Consider the following 7,918-nt stretch of genomic DNA (forward strand, 5'->3'; position numbering starts at 1 on the left):
GAGGCAGGAGGAGGGGGTGTGGGTGGAGGGGTTGGTGGTGTGCATGGGTAGCGCTTCACAAGGACGACCTGAAATTCCTCAAGGGTGAACGCGCGTTTTGTAATTCAGTGAGATTCCCCAACTGCGCCTCCTTCCATCTTTGCCCTAAAACGCATTACGCACACTTGCTTGATCTCCCTCAGAGGAAGACTTGACTGGATCTAAGGGGTTTTATCATGGGCGCCCCTTCACTTTGGGGGGAGACTTTAAGACCCGTTTCACATTTGCTGCAACACGTAGGGATTTCCTGTGAAGCCGGTAGCTGAACAGATTCACAGGTCCCGAGACGAAGCTGAAGAGCATTTTTCACTCCGCTGAGCACTCTGTTAGGAGATGTGTCAAGGTCACTGGCTGTTGAATTTGTGACCTTGTAGCACAATAAATAAGACGTCCCTCCCAGTGCTGCTCACGTTGATTTTCCTCTTTGGAGAGACTTAGATGTCCATCTGAATGTGTGAGATAATGCGAGGGAGAAGGATAAAGATAGAAGGCTCTCTGATGAGAGCAGGAGCCTCAAACTCCCTTATCAACAGTCAAAATAAACAAAATAATAATCAGACAAAAACAAGTAATTAGGCTGCATTTAAAAGTCTTGTTTTCACAAAATCTGATAGAAAACTGCAGCCGTTTTTTTTAATGTGCAAATGTTGCAGAAAGCTTTTGATTTCGTCTGACGCTTGCGTTTGACCTTTTCATGCTAGTATATAATAAAGTATAACCTTGAACAACAAATATTTAAGGGCTCCAGAAGCAAACTGAGTGAATGCAGAATACACTTGAGCATACGTGAATTACCACAAGTCTGAATCATTTATTTTTGTCTTGACTTGGAGAAATGTGCTCATTATGTTACTGACGATTTAAAACAAGGACGTCCTTGGGTTGTTTGTGGTCCTGGGAAAAATTATATTTCTGCGCATGTTTTTTGTCTTTACCAGAGAAATCTCTTGGACTTGCTGCTCAGAGTTCAAGTTTGGTTCCTTTCGGACCAGAAGGTTTTAGTCAAACCCAGGTGATTCCTTTGAAAGAAAAGGATTCTGCGTCACAGCCTCGGTCTAGACATATAGAGAAAATGGAGTCTCTTCCCACATGTATACAAAATGTACTTGGCAGAAATTCCTGTAGATCTCACAGTGTGGCTGACTGTGTCTTGGCAGCAACAATCACCATTTTCTGTTCTGATTCTCCCTTCTTGGGGGAAAAACACATCCAGTTTTAGTAGTTCTGTTGTTGCACATTTCATTAAGTCATTGATGTCTGTCTGTTTATCTATCTTTCCCATGGCTAATACATTATTCCTTTAAAGATTTAAATTATGGCATCAATCAAGGATGCAACTTAATGAATAAATCCTCAATAAACAGCTGAACTTTCTTTCTGGCTGAACAGGTTCTCTACAGGTCAATTCAACCACTTTAAGCCCTTCAGTTTAAAAGGTAATTCAGTCATTCTTTGCGACTCTTCCCCCCCCCCGACCCTCTTCACGGCCCACCTCCTCATTGAAAATGTGTTCCCCGTTTTTCCACTTCTTGTCTTTCATTACACCACATATTTCACAAGACATTGAGGGCACCCTGCAGAGACCCCCCAGCTGCATCTTTTCTTCTTTTTTTTTTTACTCCAGCAAACACTACAGCAGCCCATTGCCCTTGCTACGGATCTGAATCTCTTGTGAAAACAGTCACATACAAATGCAAAGCTAGCCTGTGATTAGGAGCATCTGCCAAACACCCACGTGCCATATGCCTGCGCCTCTTAGCCAAGGAGGGAAAAATGCAGAAACGCATACAAACATGCACACACGACTCTTAAAAGAAATTGAAAATACATAAATATCATAATATGTGCCTGTTTCTTAGCCTGGTATGGACAAACCCTTGCATCTGAAGTGCACAACTGAACACTGCAGTGCATGCAAAGAGATCCTTCAGTGTGGATTTAGATTGCTTCTCATTTTAAGGAAAATATCTTTTGGCATGCATTTACTATATTTGCCGGGGGTTTTTTTGTGTTCCATCCACTTTCTCCAACTTCTGATAAAAGCCTCCAGCTGATCCATTTTACAGATTTGAAATATTTACTGCAATTCACTCGAAGGAGAACAGATGGGACATCAACCTGCAGCTTGTAACTGTGGGTGAAGGTGGCGCAGCAATAGCTGAACCGCAGGGTTTTCTGTCAAGAACCTCAAAACCCAACAGAGAGTGACATGTCTGTTCCCCCTCTGCGCAAGATCTCGTATCGTGGAGTTGTTAAATGTCACAACAGAAAGATAGGACTAAAAAGAATGCCTTTTCCCTTTTGATTGTAAAAGCTGATATCAAACTATGACATTTATCTGTGATGTGTTTCCGTAAAGAAGTTTTCTACCAAAAAAAAAAAAGACATTGTAGCTGCCCTGAAAACATCTCAGCCTGTCAAAGTTTCTCTGCTTATTCTTAGGATCGACTAAAAAAAAAAACCTTTAACCGAGCTGCAAGCAGCCTTGTTAATTTATGTGGCGAATCTACAAAAGGTCATAATTCACTAATAACTCTGCAAATGTCACTACTGATGGAGAACGACTTTTTCTTCCTAAAGGTATCATCAAAAGCATCAAATTCTTCTCCTACTCTGGATTTGATCTTTTATTTACCAACGGGCTACAGTAAGCCATCTACAGCGTAATCACGATTCTCCAGGAGTGTGAACGTGAAACATTTCAGTTATTTACGTTATTCACACTGACAAATGCGTATATTTTAGATGCTGAAATGTGGATTTCAGTGTGACAGTAATCTGAGAGATGTTAGCGCTGTTGTGCTGCAGCAAGAATGTTTTATCTTTCTGTGCAGAGTTTGCATGTTCTTGCTCTGTATGCTGGTGTTTTTCTCCTGGTACTCAGGTTGTTTCCCACAGTCCAAAAACCATTCATGCATTTTCTTCACTCCTTCATCTTGCTGGTGGGGCTGCAGCATGTATCCCAATCACTTGGCCAAGAGGTGAAGTTGTACTCTGAACATTGTCATCAGTACATCACAGGTCAACAACAACAACAACAACAACAAAAAAAAACATACACAAACAAGCTCACACCCAAAGAAAATTTAGAGCAGGGGTCACCAACTCCAGCCCTCGAGGGCTACCATCCTGCAACTTTTAGATTCACCTCTGCTCCAAAATGTCTGAATTCCCTCACCAGCATTCATTCCTCTCTGCAATAAGCTGGAAACGAGCATTTATTTGATCCAGGTGTGTTTGAGCAGAGACGCATCTAAAAGTTACAGGATGGTAGCCCTTGAGGACTGGAGTTGGTGACCCCTGATTTAGAGGAACAAATTAACTTAACAGTTATGTTTATGGGCTGTTTGTTCACTGGGAGAACATCCAGACTCTATCAGAAACAACAGTGGTAACACCTGTGCTTCTGTGCAGTTCATCCAAAAACATGCGTAAGTTAATTAGGTTAGATATGGATGTATGCATGCATGTTTGCATCTGTCTCTGACTGTGTCGTCCTGTCCATGGTGTGCAATGCCTCTCACCCGTTTAGTTTTGAAGATATAGGCAGCGACCTCCTTTGAGCATGCGAGAATAAACCTGGTGCAGAAAATGTATGGACAACAATCTGAATGAAACAGAGAAGGTTTTATGAGTGACAGTGGGAAAAATGTGTGGAGTGGACGGGAGGACTGGGCCCTTCTTCGTATTCACACGTCTGCTGCTCCAGTCTGTTGGGGTGGAAAAAAGAGCTGAGCTAAAAGTTCAAACTCAATTTCCCAGTTCATCTTCTTTCCAACACTCACCCATTATGGTCATGGTCATAAGTTAAGAATTACAAACTAAAGAATGAGATGCTACAAGCAGCTGGTGTTGGCTTCCTTCGGTTGGTGGCTGGGCTCCATAGTAAACAATGACGCCTGTGGACGGGTATCAAACCTCTTTTGGAATCAATATTATTTCGGTCAAAACTAAAACTGACTACTGCAATTGTAGTTAACGACTGTATTTTATATTTTAGGACACGCATAAGTCCTGAAAACTCTCTGCTTTTTCTACCTGCAGTTGTAGATTGCATGAGGCAGACAGAGCAGCAGCAAAAACCCCTTAAGAGACAGAACAAATCAGCATCAGCGGCCGCAGACATGACGTAAATTAAGCCAGAAGCATTCAGGAAAGGAGGAGCTGTGGTGGAGAGCTGGGCTGAAAGATGGTTTGAAAAGGACCCAGGAAAAGTACTTGGGCTGAGGCATCAGAAAGATTTTGTTCTGTATGAGATTTACAGGCTGACTATGCAGAAGGGAAGAAGATAATAAACCTGCAGCTTATTTGAAATTACTCAGGCCAACTTCTGACGGTCACTCAAGTGAAACTTTCCAACACTATGCATATAATTAACTGTCATTAAATGGTGCTTGATTTCCCTCAACAGAAAATAAGTATAATCAAACCATTTTACCAACAAGCGACGCTTGTGATTTTACTCATACGCTGCACAATTTTCTCGGATCTGAGTCAAGTCACACTTTTTCAGACTTTTTTCAGCAACATGGTGAATACCATTTATTCTTTTTCTACACCATCAGAAGTGCGCAGCTCTTTGTTGGTTCATCATATAAAATACCAGTTAAATCCACTCAAGTGTTTGGTCGTAAACATGACAAAATGTTGAAAGATTCAATTAGTGTGAATAGTTTCATAAGGCACCAGTAGCTTGTCATTGATTATGCGATTATATGTTAACACTTTATTTGACGGGGTGAGCATAAGTCTGACACAATACATGGCATGAAGATGAGGGAGTTTTCATGAATGTTTACAACCGCTAGGAAGTTTCATTCGGTAAATAATGAAACTTTGGCCATTAGCTATTTTATTGGATTTTTAATGCAGGTTTTAATGAAATTTTGCATTAATAGTGTCATTATTTACAGAATAATGCAAAGTTGACATTTTTAATGTAATTTTGTGACACTTCATGACAACAGTAAAAAAAAAATTAAATATTTATCTAAAAAAATAAATGTTTGGGGTCCTTATTACTAAAAAAAAACAACAACCTGAACATAAATTTCAATTCTACTTTATGTGAAAGCAAACGTTACCTCCTTATAAAGCATTTAGAGCTCCGACCACAGGAACGATTGCCACCTTTCAGGTTTAGAAACATATTTTTATATTCACTCCGAGCATAGTTCATAGACATTATAATTGAGCTGCGTTTTAGTAGTGATTTATATTCACGTACTGCCGGGTGTGTGCCCTTGACTGTGACTGTGACATGCTGTGGACACAAGCTGACCTTATTACAGACAGACAGGAAAGATCACCAAATGCAGCGTCCCATAAAAAAAGAGAGGCAGCACAAATTAAAATGTCACAACATTTCCACCATGTCACCAACACTGACTCAGCGCCACTTCCTGCTCAAATGAAAGGCACTTGAAAACAAGAGGCGAGATTGATCAGATAGACCTGAGAGATGAGAAAGCAATAAAAACCACAGAGGGATTTGTCATCCACTGAATCCCAGTGAATGAAGCTGCTGGGAGGGTTCTGACGCAATGAAATAAACTGAGAAGTTGAAACTAATACAGCAAAAAAAAAAAAAAAAGAAAAGAAAATGATGACTTTGCAAATCTGTACCCTAATAGGTGAATGCACTGGATGATATTACAAATAATCACATCCTGATTATGGGGGGTGGGGGGTAATGTTTGAGGGAGAGAAAAAACACTTTGTGAAGCCACTGTTGCATGATAAAACGACCTTGGGAACAGGTTTGAGCAAAGTAAATGCTGAGCCAGGGGTATGGGGCAGATGGAGGGGATTATCAGTGAGGCGGAGTGAGAAGGGCAGCCAGTAAAGAAAAGTGAAGAGAAAGACAGAGGAGGGAAAAAGGGTACAGAGGGAGAGAGGCCAAGCTCACAGAAAAAAAGGGTAGACTCTGCTCTTTGATCGATACTCCAGCCAATTACCACCCTGCATTATGAATGAAGGTGAACAAATTTACCTTTTGCCAGCACAAAGAGTTGCCACAGAGAGGTAGTTCAGTAAATGCCACCTCTGAGGTGTATTTGTATAACATCATGGTGGCTTTGCTCAGGAGGGGGTGGACTGACAGCTTGATTTATCCCCTCATCAGCGTGCCCAGGAAGTAGCCCTGGACCTGCACAGCAGGCCACACGCTGACAGAGCCCACATGACCCGCCACAGCCAGCCAATCATCTTTAGCTGGTATTTAGAGGTATACCGTAAACTATAATTTTCTTGACACATTGTGCCTCACTGAGAGTCTGGTTGCTGCTTTTCAAATAAGTCTAATGGCCTATGAAATTAGTTTTATCACCGCACACAGTATGGGCTACAGAACAATTTTTGCCATAGCCAGTGTCCCCCCCAAAGGCAGGCTTTGGAAATAAGTGTTTTTGCTCTAATTTACACAAAGTACAGCAATTTAAAACATTTTTCCCCGTTGTAAATGTGCACATCCATTTCCATATGCAGGGTTAATAAATAAGAAATATGGCTCAGTGGAAGTTCAATGCAAAAGTAGAACTCTTCCATATTTCATCACGTTAAAGACAAACTTCAATATTGTTTTCTTTAACAGAAGAAATGATAGTTTAAATGTTTTTTTTAAACATAAAAATCTGAAAAGTATGGAGCGCATATGCTTTCCTTTATCCAGCTATTTGGTCCACTTGTTCGTAATTTAGTCTCAGTATAATCCAGCCCTTCTGCGAAGAACATTATAGAGCAAACAGCATCATGAAGACTGAGAAACACAGCAGACAGGTCAGGGATGACGTTACTGGGAAATTTAAATCAGGCAGGGACTTTAAAACAAAATCCCAAGAGGCAAGGAGCACACTGATCAGAGGAGCAGAGATTCAGAGTTCAGGTGGGAGACTATAGAGTTTTCACTCATTTCAGCTGTTATTCATGTATGCCACAAATCCACAAAAAATAAAAAAAAACATTCAAGAGTGGTAAAAATAGCCACTATTGAAAGATAGCTACAAGTCCCATTTGCAGTTTGCCACATGCCATGTAGAAAACACAGGAAATGTTGTTGTTTTTTTTTTCCCCTGCAAGGACAGAGAAGATGGTCAGGGAAAGTCAAAATCTGGGTGGAGCTACATCTTGAAAGGAGAAAGTCCAAACTCCAATACTGAAATAGATCCTGCTGTAAAGCTTCACAAAAACTTACTGTTCATAGGTTCATCCTGCTTGACTGAGGTTGAACTTTTCTGCAAGGAAAAATGGGCTCTTCCAGTCTCATCTTTCCATATTAAAAGCTGGCAAAGACTTTCCCAAATAGATACAATTTTTACAAAGTACAAACTTCAGGAGACAGAAAACAAATGACCACCATGTTCTACAAGCTCACATTTACTAAAGATTTCAGAAAGACGTGGATAACTTTTCTACCATTTCTGTGTCCTTAATATGAGAATCCAAATGAAACACCAGAGCTGAATGCCGTAACATAAAATTTTAAAGAAAGCATAAAAAGTGTGTGCACAAGTAGGTGCAGATGTCTGCATGAATACACATTCACCTGTGCACCTGCAGTCATATTCAGTCAAGCCATGTGTGGTTTGATTGAACCACAAAGGGGCTGCATGATGGATGAAAGATGAACCACGTGCACTGACCTGACACTTCTACCCCCCTCCTCTGCTGCCTCCACACCCTGACTCTGTCTTTTCTGACCACTTCCTCTGAGGCTTGCTCTCCTGTCTGACATGCATGGTCCCGTCTCCATACCTGCACGAGTTGTTCCTCATCCTCACGCACAGCCTGTCAGTCCTGTCCCATATGCCCACTGAGATACACTCAACTCCTCCTGTGCAGTGGCAATAGTCCTGCCTACCGTACTCTTCATCTCTCATAT

Source organism: Poecilia formosa, unplaced genomic scaffold (genome assembly GCF_000485575.1).
Source record: "Poecilia formosa unplaced genomic scaffold, Poecilia_formosa-5.1.2 Scaffold106, whole genome shotgun sequence".
Taxonomy (NCBI): Eukaryota; Metazoa; Chordata; class Actinopteri; order Cyprinodontiformes; family Poeciliidae; genus Poecilia; species Poecilia formosa.